Below are 16,787 nucleotides of genomic sequence, written 5' to 3'. Positions count from 1 at the left end.
CCCGGAATCAGCTCCCCGGGGGCCGCCGCAACAAAGGTGGATCCCCATCTTGATTGTTCTCCAGGAGCCTCTTGGGGGCTCGGGCGGCTGCGCGGGCAGACCCCTCCCGCTGGCTCTCCCTGCTCGCTGAGCACCTTTTGCCTGTCCACACCCCCTCTCTCCCCACCATTTTTCCCGACCGGCCTGTGTCCCCAAGCCCTCGCGGCAGGCCAGGGCCGGCGATCCCTGCCGGGCACGCGCGCCCCGGGCTCCCGCCCCCCTTCGGAGCCTCCGCCGCCTCTTTCCGCTGGGGCTGGGAGGAGGGAGGCTGGGAGGCTGCTCGGGGCCCAGCGTGCCAGCCCCGGAGTTCAGCCTCTTGAGCTGCGGCGCCTGCAGCGGAGGAGGTTTGCAGTGGCTAATTGAAACTCGCTGCAAAATCACCACGACTCTTTCACCTACTGAAATGATTGACCGAGGTCTGGCCTTCCATTTTTACTGAGATTTGGCGAGACGGAATGGAAGCGTCCGCACAGTAACTGCAGCTGCTACGCCAAAGGGGCCCCAGCGCCCTTCCCTCCTCCCCTCCCGCTTGCTTTTGCCTTACTAGATCTTACCACCACCTCACCCCCGGCCCCGCGACTGCGAACTCGGCCTCTCACCCGCCCCCCAGCCTCCCGCTCTGGGCGAGCCTCCTCCCCAGCCCCCACCCCTGGGATGCGAAGCCAGCGAGCTTTTGCTGCAGATGGACAGGTTTCTTTTCTGTGGCTTTTTCCTTTCGATAAACCATCAGATTTCAGTAGTACACTTGGGAAAAGAAGGGGCTGATGGCGTTAACCAGGTTCTCAATATAGAACTGCATTTCTGGAGTTGTTTACCTTACCCCTCACCCCCTCAACATGTAGACTAATGCAGCCATTGGTGGTACATTTATTTTAGCCACGAATAATTAAACCAGCGGTTTACAATTGACACTTGCTCCGTGCTGGTGATTTTATGTGGCAGCCCTCTGCTGCAGTTCTGAAACTTGTTGACAACGTAAACCCATTGATAGGCTGATCTATGTATTTTGAAAACCTGAAAACTTGGCATGTATTTTATGTTTTAATCATAGATGAATCTTGGACATTTTCTGTGGTGAAGTGGAAACTTTAAGTAAATTAGTAAAGTAATAATTTGGCCTCAGAATGGGAAGAGATAGTCAAGATTTTTTTTTTTTTTTAAAGCCATGTGGCCTAACTTGATAGAAAAATAAAAGTAATTGGTTGGCAACCTAAATTTAAAACCTGTTAGAACTCAGGACAGGCGCTTCAATGCGCTTTTTAACAATATTTAAGGCTGTTTTGATGAGTGCATTGTGAGAATCATCTTAATGAATTCTTTTTTGAATGTCTAAAACATAATATAATATACAAGGTATTCTTGCCACTGGATAGTCTTCAATAAAAGTTTAATTGATTTTTTTTGTTGTTGTTGGTCTCTTAAGTCAGTCTTATTTTTAACTAAGCATTGACAGAATATCTTAAAATGGTAACCTGGGGGTGGGGAGTGGGCGCTGTGTGCACGGCAGCCTAGCCAGTGGGGATCCTGCTGTTTATTATAAGTAGTTCACAGACTCTGATGGCATTTTGGTAAGCTTTCCATCTTTAAGAAATTGAACCAGCATTCTCTTATTAATTCTTTAAACTGTGGAAGTAATTTCCAGTTCTTACACTCTGATATGCATCCCTTTTATTTAAAAAAAATTGCTAATAAAAGGCAGTGTACTTAAACTGTGCTTTGCAAATATTATGTATGTTATGAATGACTACAGACACTGGGCAAATTATTTGTAGAATGATTATCCTTTAGCTAGAGAAAGAAATCATTACAACTCTTTTGGGCAGAGATGTTTCTTTTTAATGTTAATTAAGGGGAAGTGATTTAAATATGCATAAATGTAGCAGTCAGGGTGATTTAGTTGTTTTTTTCTTGAAAGAAAAAGACTCAAAAGACAAGACTTATTTTTCTCTTCTCTGGGAGTTGAAATCATAATCATCTGATACTAGTACAGTACAAGAAATTTACATTTGTTTTTTACTTCAGAATTTAAGTGACTTTTGCCCAAGGAATTTGAGAAATAAGGCAAATAAGTTGCTCTATTTTAAAGTAGTCATTCAATATAAATATATTATATCAATCTTAACTTTCTTATTCTCTGATATGATTAATAATATGTATATTCTTACTTTTCTTCTAATGGGCATATGTATCCTTGTGGACACTTTGAGAGAGGTTTTCTTGGACTCTCCCATTTATAGAATCTTTATACTCTTTTACTGTGTGGTTCCCTGCTTTTAACAGATTTCTGAGGCAAATATATTTGTGCTTTTTTCTTATGTAGGAAGACCAGCGAAAATAGTTTACTGAGTTGTCAATTTTATCAGTAGATAAGAAACTTTCTTTATTACAGTTTCAGGGAAGATTTTTTCAGGATATTTCTCAGTTATTCTAAGGGCCAAATTTTATAAAATTTCCATTAGGAATGTCAGTTGCAAATACCCTTTGTATAGCCTAAGCCTGTGAGGATAACAAGAATGAGCCTTACCTATCCTAACACAGGAATTTACAAGTTCCCAAAGTAACCGTCTCCATGTAACTCTTGACATACTTTTCTGAGATTTGGCTTATTTTTATTATTGGTTCTTTCTCACTGTTCATTCTATTTGATTTATTCCATAACATCCCCTTTTATTTGATGATCTGGAAAATTCTGCTCTTTGATAACAACTCAGGATTTTTTTGTTCAGTTTTGTTTTTTGCCCCTTCCTGTGGAGCCTACGTTTTCAACCACAATAAAGATGAAACGAAATTTATGAAACTGAGCTCTCTTCCATTTTACTTACTGCTGGCTTTTTTTTCCCCTTGATTCCTACCATATCTTCATTTTTTTTCATTGTATTTATTTAACACTACCTATATCCATTAGCTGCCTAATTAGTTTTATCTGTTCCATGTGGATGCAGTGAGTTTATAAGAGAATTTCACAAACAAGTAGTTTTTTAGTGAACTTAAAATAAACAGAATTTTAAAGGAGACCTATTTTTATACTCAATAAAAGCACAAAAGTGCAGAAAGTATAAAATGGCTTACAAAGGGAGACACAAGTTCATAATGTTCCGTGTATAAAAGTAATAACTTTATTGGGTAGAGATATTCGTACAAGATCTAGCACCTCTGCCAGTGCACAGATAGGACTGTTTTAAATGATTTGGGAACTTCTAGTTGCCTGCAGTTGCAAACAGAGAGCTTCTCTACAGAGAAACAAACCACTAAAAGCAATATGATCGAGTTGAGATGTGGTTTCCAACGAGCAATTGGTGAATTTAAGCAACCTGGATGTGCATATGTGGAGGCTCCCGTCTTACTGTTTGATCAAACTTCTTTTATGTAGTCACGTAGACTCGATTTTCTCTGCTGTGAAAATGACTAAATAAAGCAATATGACAAAAAGTTTAAAAAGGCATAGAAAATAGGATTTCCTCTAGGCTCCTCGAAGAGATTTCTTTAATACGATACTTGTCTTACTTTCTTCGACACATTACATTTTCCCTTCCAAAAAAAAAAAAAAAGCAGAACAACTGGAAGTAATTTATCATATAAAGAATTTTGATCAAATAGATATTGACAAAGGGCCCTCTGTCACATTTTTCTTCATCCAGCTTTTGTTCAAAAACAGTATGCCTCCTCCCTTGAATCACATAGGGAGAAACGTTACACGCCATTCTCATTAATTTCCCATTTTGTCTACTTTTACTCTTGTACATATGTTGTGGGTTTAAGAGTCTTTTGCATTTGTTCTGTGACACCTTTTTTTGAATTGACTGTTTTAAAACGGAGGCCTATTTTTTCCGGTTTGGGACTCCTAGTGGTTATGGCATCCCATAATGCTTCGTGACGGCCACCAGGACAGAACCACCTGATGTTTTAGAGCAGTTTTCAGCATGACACTGTTAACAAGTGTGTATTTTCCAAGGCCACATGAAACTTACTTTCTTAGCCACTCCAGGTTTGGGAGCAGAAAAGCTGAAAAACCCTTTTGTGTAGAAGTCTGAGTGGTTTGTGGGGGGGACCTTTTTTAGAGTTTGCATGCCAGCGCACGACCTATTGCTGTGAAACAGAGAGAGGGTAAAGCTACCTGAGGCAGTGCGCTGGAGGATGAAGTGTTTGATAGCACTAGGGGGGAAAGAAAATGCATGGCAAAGTTTCGTCTTCTCGTAGACTATCTAGCATGCAGAGTGTAGTGTGTTGAAACGGTGTATGACATTGCTGTATCAAAGTTGTAAAATTAAGCATTATTTATTGAAAACTATGTATTTTTTTGTAAAAACCTGATCACATAGAGAATATCAGTGGCTTGTGCTTGTGCTTCAATCGAACCAGCTTCTTGACCCACCCCCCCCCCTTGGTATGCAGTGTTAATGCTCAGGGTTGAAAATAGTACACTCCAATGTCTCTTTTGCAAGAGTTTTTCACAGAGGATTACATTTGTTCAAAAGACTCTAATAAAATTGTGTGATCAATCTTCACTTGTGGTTTTTATGTGACTTTTTTCTAGTTTTGCATTTGATAACTGCTGTTTAATTCTGAAAATGTTGTCTCAAACCAGATGTTAGGGACAGGCTTGAAGATTCCTGATGTCTCAGCACCCAGCGCGGCTGTCAGCCTCGGCAGGAGGAAGCCCACAGAAAGTGAGTTTTCTGGGCAGGTTGGAGAGCTGCTGACAGTGGGAATGCGTATGGTGATCACATCTCGATATATTAAACTGGCCGATAGAGCCAATAACACCACAGACGAAGTGTAGAGGGGTAGATTAACATGTTTTGTCAGAAATGTTTGAAGTAGAAAACGAAGGAAAAATATCAGGGGCAGTTGCTGCTATTGAATTCAATGCCAGCAAACTCCATTCCTTGGTGTCTTTTTTTTTCCTATAAACAATTTACAGTGTAAATGTATTTTGACATAGAAATCATTCTGTATTGAGATTCTTGATATAAAATGCTTTTATGAAAGCCTGTAAGTGATCCTTGGAATTATTATCAGATTTTTTAAAAGATGTGTTTACATGGTGAGTGTGTGTTGCATATTAAATTTGGTTTTGTAGAAATGTTTGTGTTGTATTCTAAAAAAATATCTCAAAGTGCGCAATTAACACAACCACTCTTAGGTTCTTGGTTATGTCAATTTCCACTACAAACCAAAGAACAAATATCAGACCTGTCTATGGCAACTTTTTCTAATAGTTATATCATTTATTCAGTGTTTTGACCTCATTTCAGAATATTTTTGAGTGTCTTTCATCTTGATAGGATTTTCTTTTTATACCTTTTGAAGGAAACAAAACATAGACCCTGTAGAATTTTTATCTAGCGAAGAAGGTCCTTGCAGTGAACACTAATAGATCCTCAATATGTGTCAAATTCCCCATTGGGACTCCTTGTACTATTTGCTATACAATTTACCTTTCAGTGATGTGGTGTTTTTCTTAAAGAGTCTTTTTTTTCTAAAATGTAATAAATTTATTGACACCTTTGGTTAAAATGTCACTGATACAATTTTTAAGAAAACAAAATGTTGAAACATTGATCTTCTCCCAGTAAATCTAGGAGTGAGGGGAAGAGTTGATGGGATCTTTCCTTCAGTGATAGCTCATCTATAAATGTCCTAAATATAGTCTCCTCTCACACAATGTCATGATCCAGATACGGATAGTAATAGCCTTGTCAGGAATATGTCGGTTCTCCACAAAAGTCATTTCTTTCATAAAACGAATAGCTTGGTGAACTTGAAAAAATTGAATCCTGATTATAACATTGGTCAGAGCACATACTATTTCATTAAAAATGCCATTCTTTCGGTGTTTTGAGAACATGGAGGTCCTAGCAGAGCAGCTCTTCGTGCCACTTTATGTTCAGTCTTTTGATAGCACTGAACTGCAGAGCTACACATTCTGTGACCTATGATCAAACAGACAACTGGATCTAACATGAGATCTAACTTTTTCTAGTACATGAGAAAAAGTTAGGAGAGAGAAGATTTTTGACCCTTTAAAGATTTCTTTCTGTTAAATCATCACCAAGGTGCATTTAGCTTGTGTTTAAATACCACGGGTGCCAGTCATTTCTGCTATCCTTATTCTGTTGTGAAGGATTTTGCAAACTCACATTTCCAGCTGGATTAAATGACCATGTTCTGCTCAGTGCCCCTTGGCTACTAACCAAAGAGCAGCTCATGGACTAGAGGCTTGCTCAGAACCGGGACTCACTCAGTCTGTCCTAAGATTTGAACTGCACTAATAATCAGGCTTCTCAGCCCCAGATTTGCAGTTAAGAAACACACACACAGGCCTAGTTCTTGGTGAGAGTGGAGTTGGGAGGCCAAGAGGAACTCTGAAGCCTGAGGTAGCCACCACAAGCTGAAACAAGGAGGTTGGAAACAGGAGGAAAACCTAGAAAGCAGAGAAATCGTAAGGGAGAACCACAGGAGCCCTGAGAGGAGGAATCTGGGGTATCTGGGAGAGGCGGGCTTTGGCAGCCCTCTGCCCCAGCTCTGTGGGATTTCCTGCAGCAAATCTGTGGCCAGGCTGCTGGCAGACTGGGAGGTATTTGGCTATTCCTTGTTACTAACAAAAACATAATTTTTTGTTTGAATGGCAACAAAGCCAGACAAAAAATTACATTTCCTTTGCTCCCTTGCAGAGAGAGATGACCATGTGACATAGTTCCGGTCAACGAGGCTTTAGTGAAAGTTTTTCACTGAGCCCCCCAGGAAAACCCCTCCACAGGTAGGCGTACATAGTGGGTATGCACCTTTCTGCATTTTTTCTTCCTTCCATCTGGGGTGTAGGTGTAGTGGCTTGAGACGCAGGTGTGATCTTGTGAACAGGAAAGAGGAAAAAGCAATTTCAGATTCCTCGAGCAGCCACGACAAACTTGAGCCACTGAATCACTGCCAACTGCGGCACTGTGTTTGAGTAAGCTACAGTTACTTGGATTTAAATGTAGCCAAACCAAAACTCTAAAAAGCTTCTATTTTCCTGGGATTATTTGAGTGGATTTGTGTTTCTCTTCCCCCACTGAGTAAAACTACAAAGAGTTTAAATAGCTGACTGGAAAATGTTAATACATGGAGAGACTTTAGTAAAACTCATAAAAGGTGATGAAAATATTTTTAAAACAGGTAAAGAGAAAAAGAGATGTCAAGAATTTTTACAATCACAAATAGGACACCGGGTTTCCACTTACATTTCATGTTTATTTTATATAAATATTTCCATTAAGATTTGTTTGAGAATTGCCTATACATTTGCAGGGCTTCTCAGCTGGATGATGATACAAGATCACTCTTCGTCTTCACATGTCAAGCATTTCCTGAATTCATTGCTAGCATGTACCTCTTCTGGGTGCATAGTTTCTCATTAATCTAATCCTGCCCGATTAAATTAAGCTTCACTTGATTCGGTAGATGGCATCTTCAAAATGAAGGGGCCCTCAGATACTATTTACTCCCATTTTTTCCTAACAGTTAAAAATTTTGGTTTTCCAACTCATAGAATATTGCAAGCAATAGACATTGAACACCAGGAAGGATGAGAGGGCAAGAGAGGGGTGAGGGGTGAGAAATTACTTATTGGGCACAATGTACATTATTTGGATGATGGTTACAATAAAAGCCCAGTCGTTACAACTACACAATATTTCTATGTAACAAAACTGCACTGGTACCCCTTAAATTTGTACAAAATAAATAAGAAATGAAAGGCCAATATAAGCACACTTTCTTGAAAAAAGAAAGAAGTATCACAAGTAATATATTTAGAGTTGTGAATTGAGAACCTGAAGAAACAGCCAGAAAAAAAAAGAAAAAGAAAAAATGATTAGCAAGGCGGCTATAAAAAGCAAACAAAAAGCTAAAAAGTCTGGGATAATTTAGTTTAGAGATAAACAACTCTACTCAAATGACCCCTGAGTGCATCACTGTGTCAGATAATGTTACAAAAATCAGTGTTTATAATACTGACACTAACTTCTCAGAAGACTCTTGCACCATGTTCATTATGGCTATTTACAGAGGCAGGGAAGTATGAAATCTTTCTTAAGTATTCTACTGGACATTTTAAATGGAACCAAGAAGTTTAGGAAGAATCACTTTTGCAAAACCCTCTCACTTGACAGTAGTCTCTAAATGAAAGTATTTTTGGTCCAAGAGCTAGCAGAAGATAACACAGGGAAGAAGCCTATGCTTTGTGGGCACTAAAGAGGTGGAACAGAATACTCCAGTGAAGTCACCCCATGTGACTGAGATCCTACAGTTCAGTCCAAGGCTGCACAATCCAGAAGATGGAGCAGAAGCAGGTGAGATGGCTACAAAACTGATGGGAAGGAGGAGCGCCAGCCCAGCCCCAAGAAGGGAGGCCGGGGTGGAGGAGCTGGGTGGCTGGGGTGGAGGAGCTGGGAGGCCGGGTTGGAGGAGCTGGGAGGCTGGGGTGGTGGAGCTGAGGAGGCCGGGATAGAGGATCCAAGGAGGCTGGGGTGGAGGAACTAGGGAGGCTTGGGTGGAGGAGCTGGGGCGGCCGGGGTGGAGGAGCTGAGAAGGAGTGCAGGAGCTGGGATGCAGGGGTGGAGGAACTGGGGAGGCCAGGGTAGAAGAGTTGAGACCTAGGTGGAGGAGCTGGGGAGGCTGGGGTGAAGGAGTTGGGAGGCTGGGGTGGAGGAGCTGGGGGGCAGAGGTGGAGGAGCAGGAAGGCAGGGGTGGAGGAGCAGGGGAGAAAGGGGTAGAGGAATAGGGGAGGCCAGGGTGGAGAAGTTGAGGAGAAGGGGGTGGAGGAGCAGAGGAGGCAAGGGTGGAGGAGCCGGGGAGGCCGGGGTGGAGGAGTTGGGGGGTCCGGGTTGGAGGAGCTGGGGGGTCAGGGTAGACGAATAGGGAAGGTTGGAGTGGAGGACCTGGGGAGGCTGGGGTGGAGGAGCAAGGAGGCTGGGGTGGAGGAACTGGCGATGCTGCGGTGGAGGAGTTGGGGGGACTTGGATGGCAGAGCAAGGGAGGCAGGGGTGGAGGAGTAGGGGAGGCTGGGGTGGAGGAGCTGAAAGGGGTGGAGTTGGGGAGGCTGGGGAGGAGGAGCTAGGAGGCCGGGGTGAAGGAGTTGAATCGGCCAGGGTGGACGAACTGGGGAGGCCGGGGTGGAGGAGTTGTGGAGACTAGGGTGGAGGAGCAGGGGAAGAAGGGGTGGAGGAGCAGGGGAAGAAGGGGTGGAGGAGCAGGGGAAGAAGGGGTGGAGGAACAGGGGAGGCAGGGGTGGAGCTGGGAGGACCAGGGTGGAGGAGCCGGGGAGACCAGGGTGGAAGAGTTGAGACCTAGGTGGAGGAGCTGGGGAGGCTGGGATAAAGGAGCTGGGAGGCTGGGGTGGAGGAGCTGGGAAGACTCAGGTGGAGAAGCTGAGAGGACCTGGGTGGAGGAGTGGGGGTGGCAGGGGTGGAGGAGCAGGAAGGCTGGGGTGGAGGAGCAGTGGAGAAAGGGGTGGAGGAACGGGGGAGGCTAGGGTGGAGAAATTCATGAGAATGGAGTGGAGGAGCAGGGGAGGCAGGGGTGGAGGAGCTGAGAAGCGGTGGAGTTGGGGCGGCTGGGGTGGAGGAGCTGGGAGGCCAGGGTGGAGGAGTTGAGGAGGCTAGAGTGGAGGAGTTGGGGAGAAAGGGGTGGAGGAACAGAGGAAGAAGGGGTGGAGGAGCAGGGGAGACAGGGGTGGAGCTGGGGGGACCAGAGTGGAGGAGCTGGGGAGTCCAGTGTGGAGGACTTGAGGAGACCAGGGTGGAGGAACAGGGCAGGCAGGGCTGGAGGAGTTGAGGGCACCGGGGTGGAGGAGCTGGGGAGGCCAAGGCGAAGGAATTGGGGAGACCAGGGTGGAGGAGTTGGGGAAGCCAGGATGGAGGAACTGGGGAGGCCGGGGTGGAGGAACTGGGGAGGCGGTGTGGAGGAGCTGAGGAGGCCGGGGTAGAGGAGCTAGGGAGGCTAGGGTGGAATAGAGGAGACCGGGGTGGAGGAGTTGGGGGGCTGGGGTAGAGAAACAGGGAGGCAGGGGTGGAGGAGCAGGGTCAGCCTTTCCTGGGGACGGCAGCTGGGACAGCCACACCAGGTAGGGCACACTGGGTGGAGCTGGTGACGGGAGGATGAATTCAACGTGAGTAAAACATGGAATTTGGTTGCGTTTGGCGTAAGGGAAGAACTGGTGTCTGTGAGTCTGACGGCGACCTGGGCGGGTGTGACCTGGAAGGGTGGGCAGGTGGGGCAGGGCGCCCCGGAGGGAGCCAGGAGCCACTCGCTGGACACCGAACGTGCCGGTTGTGCCTGGGACTACCCTGGGCAGCGCCGCTCCCTGCCTCCATGGGTCCCGTGGACGGGGCCCTCCTCTCTCCGTGCGTCCTGTCGGTGCCAGGGCGTTGGCGGTCGCGGGAGGTCTTGGGTGCTCGTGGGCGGTCCAGGGTGTTCTGACGCGGCAAAGGCCCCTCGTGCCTGGAGGAGCCTGAGCTCTGAGGTCTGAATGACTTGGTTTCCGGAATTCCTTCCGCTACTTTCGACCACGGGACTCTGGAGCCTTGCTAACCTGCCCCGTGCTTGAGTCTCCAAGCCCTGTGCTTGGGTCTCCTCTAGGTCAAGGAGAGGGTGTGGACGGGAGGAAATCTAAATCCGTGGAGACGTCGCCCTCTGGCTCTAACCTGTGAGAACGGGGTTCCCTCTGCCTAGTGGACCCTGCTCTCCAGAGCCTGGGACCCCGGCAGGTGCTTCAGATGAAGGAGCCGGGAGGAGCCGACTGGCTTTTTCCTTCCCGCCGGGATCCGCGAAACCGTGTGGTCAGGACTTCGAGCGGCGAACCCTCAAGGGGAAGAAAAGGCCCCGTGGGGAATGGGCACTGTGTCAGGGCTGGCACCACCAGTTCCGTTCTGGAAAAGAAACTGCAACGAAAAGAGATGGCAGCCGTGACCTCTGCTCTGTATTTCCTTCCTCTTCAGAGCAGAAAATGGGATTTAATAGTTTATTGAGGGGCGGGAGATCCCGGCTAGGGCACAGTGTAGCCATCGTTTTCGGCTCTGACACACTCGAGGGATGTCATCCACATATGTAATAGATACGAATTTGGACAAATCCAGTGGAAAGAATACTGCAACAGCTTCTTGCAATCACTTCGATAATTCGCAATTGCTCTATTAACATTGTGTCAGGAATGGTGGGTCACTTTGGACTGTTCAGTAGATAAGATAGGCTAAGGGTTAAAGGGTGTTCAGCCTCCCACCCACCAAGAAACACGCAGGCGAAACAGTGAGAGGAAGAGTTAGAAGTGATTTTAAATAGACTGTGATTGCTAAAGTAAGTCAATCATCTCCAAACTGTGATCTGCTTCAATTATTAGTTAGAAATGGCTTGTGAAAGACCTCATAGAAGACTGCCCATACCACGATGCATTGAGAAATTGCTAGTGCAGTGGTCTTTAAAAGCAATTGCTACCATCCTCAGAAACTGTGTAGGATCATGTATAGGGATGAAGAAAAACACAAATTGGAGTGCTTTATTTGTACTTCTTTTCCAGCTTACAAAAAAATGAAGAGATTATACTTTGTTAACATTTAATGACTAGATTAACAGTCGTACATGAGTATGATTTTTAAAATAATACATATATTAGGGATACCTGCGTAAAAGACTTAATGCATTGAATTACCAGATGAGACTAGATTCCAAGCCTCTGTTCTAGAATAGAGAACAGATTCTGTGCTATACTGGAAGGGACAGTGGATGAAGAATCCAAAGAATGCCTTTCAATTCTGGCGAGCTGCCAGGTCAGCTGTGCAGTATTAGGTAACTTGATTTACCTTTCTGGTCCTCTGTTTTCTCATGCATAAATTGGTGGCTAAACTAGATCATATTGGAGGTTTCTTTTAGGTCCAAAAAATAATGCAATAGTTGCTATTTATTTGTACTCAGAGTGCCGGCTTGGAGGCACCAGTATAAACGCTGCTTCCACATCTGGAAGGGAGAGCGAATGAACAGATAGGGTAAGACAGTGAGACTGGGGTCTGTGGAAACAGGGGAAGGCAAGTTTCAACTAAGGATATTCACATTCAAAACATTTAAAATACCCAGTGGATCAAACTGAATGGTCATTGGCCCCCTTACCTTGTTGTTTTGGGGATGGTCAGTGGTTTTGAAGTCACTGGTTACTCTGCTCTGGGACAGAGCTATTGTGAACTTTATAGTGGGGAGAAGAGAAGCATTTGTCTTCCAGAACAGCAAATTTTCAAACTCAAGTTTGACGTAATGAAAAAAAAAAAATGTTTCTTTTTATATTGTTATTTCAGTTGACAAACTTCTTTAACTGAGAAAGCATACCAATATTACAGCATTAATAAGATACTGTAATGTTTCAGAAAACATAAATCTGGTTTCTAAACGTACCAAACAAACATCAAAATCACACAATCAAAAGTACAGATTTCTGGGTCTACTTCCCAGAATACAGATTCCATGTGTTTGAAAAAAGCCTGGAGTCTATATCTTTAATCAATGCATTCAACTAACTCAAAAGCTGTTCAGCCACAGACCAGTGGCCACCACTCATGGCTCTTAAGTCAGTGAAGGAATGACACACACACCATTCTTTTGTCAAAAATCAGTTTCTTTGAGCCAAAAAGTAAGTTTTCTATTAATACCATAATCTGCCTCACCCCCTCGATAGCTTTGGTCATGCCTCTCTTCAAAATTTTGTTGTGCGTGAAGCTTTGGGTGTTGTCGAGCACACACAGATGAAAGATGGTTCCTGTCTCCAGGGGCTTGTAGTAGCCAGATGGGTGAGAGCTGAGTTTGAGAGGCACATCTGCAATGCTCACCTGCACACTGAGAGCTGGGACTGAGGTGAACAAGGCCCCAGCCCAGGCAGGCAGCCCTGGCTAGGGAGGCAGGAAAAATGCCTGAGTCTTGAAGGTACATGGAAGGAAAAGGACAGAGGTAGGCTCTCCAGGCAGCAACTGGCAAGGGGTTGGAGACAGTGAATGTGGCCCCGGAGCTGTACAGAGTAGGAGAACAGCAAGGCACAACGCAGATAGCCAGGACATATGTGCTGGCTGCATCCTTGGTCTTGTTCTGACACAGGACACTTGTGTGTAGAGTTGGATCCTGTTTTTTAAGTCTGTTCTTTTAACTGGCCCCTGTGATCAGACCTGAGACCTGTGTTTTACAGATGTGGTCTGAGAGTTGGGGTAAACCAGGTCATATTAAATGCACACCTGGATTTTTCCATTGCTGGCTCACTGACTAACAGTGCTGTAATGGGGGAAAAGTTGAGTAAATAAAGAAAAATGGGAAACCCCAGAGGCCCGTGAATAATCTGAGAAATTCTGAAGATTGAATAAACCTCTGATACAGAAATGGACCTCTCAGTCCATTTTCTCATCTGCAAAGTGGGGCAATCACACAACACACGTCAGGTGCTGACGCTGTAAGGTACAGCCATAAACATGATTGCGGTTTCTTAATAATGGCCAACTATTTATGTCACTCAAGCTTTGTGTGTTTGAAATTTTACCCATCTGTGAAACAGGGATCATCATCCTTGTCTCATAGGGCTGTTCTGTCACTTAATTAATTAACATTTGTAAAGCTTTTTGAGACCTCCTGACTTACATTAACTCTATTAAAACTGGCGAAGCATGATATGAAGCCCTAGAACTAAGGACTAAAAGGAAAGGGGAGAAATGGAGCCATTCATTTTGGGACAGACAATGTGTTTCATGCTTTAACATGCAAAGTGAAGCAGAAGCTGAAGATGGTTCTACAAGAGATGACAAAGAAGACAATGAAAAGGACATTTGCCACACAATTGTAGGGAGCAGATTAAAAACAAACAAACAAACAAAAAAATAGACCCTCTACAATTATATTAATTCTGGGGAATTATTTCTTCAGGTTTGTTGATGGAAGGCTTCTCAGAATTGGAACGTCAATACAGGCACATCGAAGAGATAGGAAGAACAGGAGGAGGTGATATTGTGCATCAAAATGATTTATCATGCTAATGAGATACAATTTGTCAGTGACAGTGGTGTTCATACACTTCAGACAAAAAGAAGAATGAAAAACACGAGTGCACTTCTCATATGAGACTGTCACCCATTGACTTGGAGTACACTCAAACAAGAGCAGAAGGTGGCTTCAAAAGAACCAAAGCCCAGATCATGCGTGTTGAAGGCCAAGGTCAATGGGAAATTATGTAAAATGGAAAAACATGCAAGGAATTGGCCAGGCACAGAGAACAGAGTTAACCCTGTCACACAGGAACCCAAATGAGTGACGTCATCAAGGCCCTTTCCGTATGGCTCCATTCCCAGGGGTGGTCCCACATGGACACTTGGATGGCAGACGTCGCTCAGCTGGCGCAGACAGTAGCTTGGGAGGGTAACACACAGGACACCACAAAGAAGTACAGGAGGCCACAGAAGTATCTTCTTGCTGACAGGAGCCATCATTCCCCCAGTCAAATTCCACTGACACAATTACTCTTTAGGGCAGCTCCATTAGAAGGTGTATTCATCAGGGTTCTCCGAAAAAATAGAATCCATGGGATGTGCATGCATATAGAAAGATATTTATTTTAAGGAATTGGTTCACTTGGTTGTGCAGACTTGGTAAGCAAGTCCAAAACTGGATGGGCGAGAATGCCAGGGTGGAGACAGGGGAAAGAGCAGCGGTTTGAGTCTGAACACCATTTGCTGTGGGACTGGGAGGAGCTGAGCTTGCAGATGAGGTTCAAATACAGGCTGCTCGCAGGATCTCCTCTTCCTTAGGGGAGCCAGTCCAATCAGATTTACTCAAAGTCCACCTGTTTAAATGTGGGTTTCATCTCCAACACCATCACAGACACATCCAGAATAATGTTTGACCAGCCAAGGTGATGCATAACATAAACCATCACGGGAGGTGAGATATCTGTTATTAAAAGAAGGTTACAGTTCAGGCACACTTTTGGAGGCTGAGATAAGAGAATTGCTTGAGCCCAGGAGTTCAGGACCAGCCTGGGCAACGTAACGAGACCTCATCTCTACAAATAATTTAAAAATTAGCTGAGGTTGGTGGCCCATGCCTGTAATCCCAGCTACTCAGGAAGCTGAAGCAGAAGGATTGTTTGAGGCCAGGAGGTTGAGGCTGCAGTGAGCCCTGATCATGCCACTGCACTCCAGCCTGGGTGACAGAGTGAGAATCAAGACCCTGTCATAAAGAGAGAGAGAGAGAGAGAGAGAGACTTTGCTGAATCTTCCTCTTCAAAACAAGCAAACAAGCAAAAAAAAGAAACCAGCCCCGAGTAAAGTCTAAATAAAAAAAAGAAGGATATAAATGTGAAAGGGATCTATCCCTGGAAAATTTGGAATTCTGCCTAAAAGAGGAGGTGATGTGATATAAATATTTCCAAATCTTTTTGGGCCTGCTGTAACCACTTAAAGAGTACTATATATGATGCTCCCTAACCTGACATTCAAGCTTCAACTACCTGGTACCAAATAATTTCCCCAAAGTCAACTTGGTTTTGCTTTCATTTTGGGAAAGCACTCATTCTGTGACATCTGTCTCTATTTATTGCCCCTTGCAATATAACCCCTGGCTTCCTTTTTGCCCCTTTTTCTTTACGCATCTCTTCAGGGCCTGGGCAGGTAGGATGCTGTTGTAGAAATTAGCCTGACAAGGAAACAATCATGATGGCACTTACTGGGTGTCAGGCACCACTCTTTGTGTGTTCACATTAAATAGCTTGTTTAGTCTATGCTGCAATCCAGCGAAGAAGGGCTTGTTATCTTCCAATTTTGCAGAGAAGGACTCAATAATTTGCTGGAGATCCCACATTGTGTAAGTCCATTCTCTCACTGCTATTACTAAATACCTGAGACTAGGTAATTTGTAAAGAAGAGAGGTTTAATTGACTCATGATTCTGCAGCTTGTACAAGAAGCATGGCAGCATCAGCTTCTGGGGAGGCCTCAGGGAGCTTTTACTCATGATGGAAGGCAAAGTGGGAACAGGTGTCTTCACATGGCCAAAGCAAGAGGACGAGAGAGAGAGGAGGGGGCACACGCCTTTAAAATGACCAGATCTCACGAGCACTCACTTACTATCACAAGAACATTATCAATGGGGAAATTTGCCTCCATGAGCCAATCACCTCCCACCTGGCCTCACCTCCAACACTGAGGATTATAATTCAACGTGAGATTGGGTGGGGACACAGATCAGACAATATCCCACAGCTAGTCAGCGGCAGAGCTGGGGACTGGACCCAGGCAGTCTGGCTTCTGCACACTTATTCAGAATCCAACTTTCTCCCTAACATGAACTAATGCTATTCCATGGCTTTGGATAGAATTAATTATGTGATTCTATAGTATGGAGAGTTGGATGTAGAAGATTCTAAATCCCGTATTTTTCACGAAGCTATCTGTGGTGGATATTGTGACCACAAGCTGGACATGTACTCCCCTCAACTAAGTAATTCCAACCACTGATCTCTCCAACCTCCTTCCACACACCTTTCGAAGCTGTGGCATTTGGCCTTTGCCAGAATTATTAGTATAACACCATCAACTGTCTACAACGTGAGTCAGAGCTAGGCAGGCAGCCTGATTCAGGCCAAGGAGGGAAGCTTGCTCACCCCTTCCGGATGGTAAACTGGGAATTTTTGAAGCCTGGAGTGGCTGCATCCATTTGGCCATCAGAGGGAAAGCCAGATTGAAGTGAATCTAATGC

Source organism: Colobus angolensis, unplaced genomic scaffold (assembly GCF_000951035.1).
Source record: "Colobus angolensis palliatus isolate OR3802 unplaced genomic scaffold, Cang.pa_1.0 Scaffold53, whole genome shotgun sequence".
Taxonomy (NCBI): domain Eukaryota; kingdom Metazoa; phylum Chordata; class Mammalia; order Primates; family Cercopithecidae; genus Colobus; species Colobus angolensis.
This window is presented reverse-complemented; position numbering follows the sequence as displayed.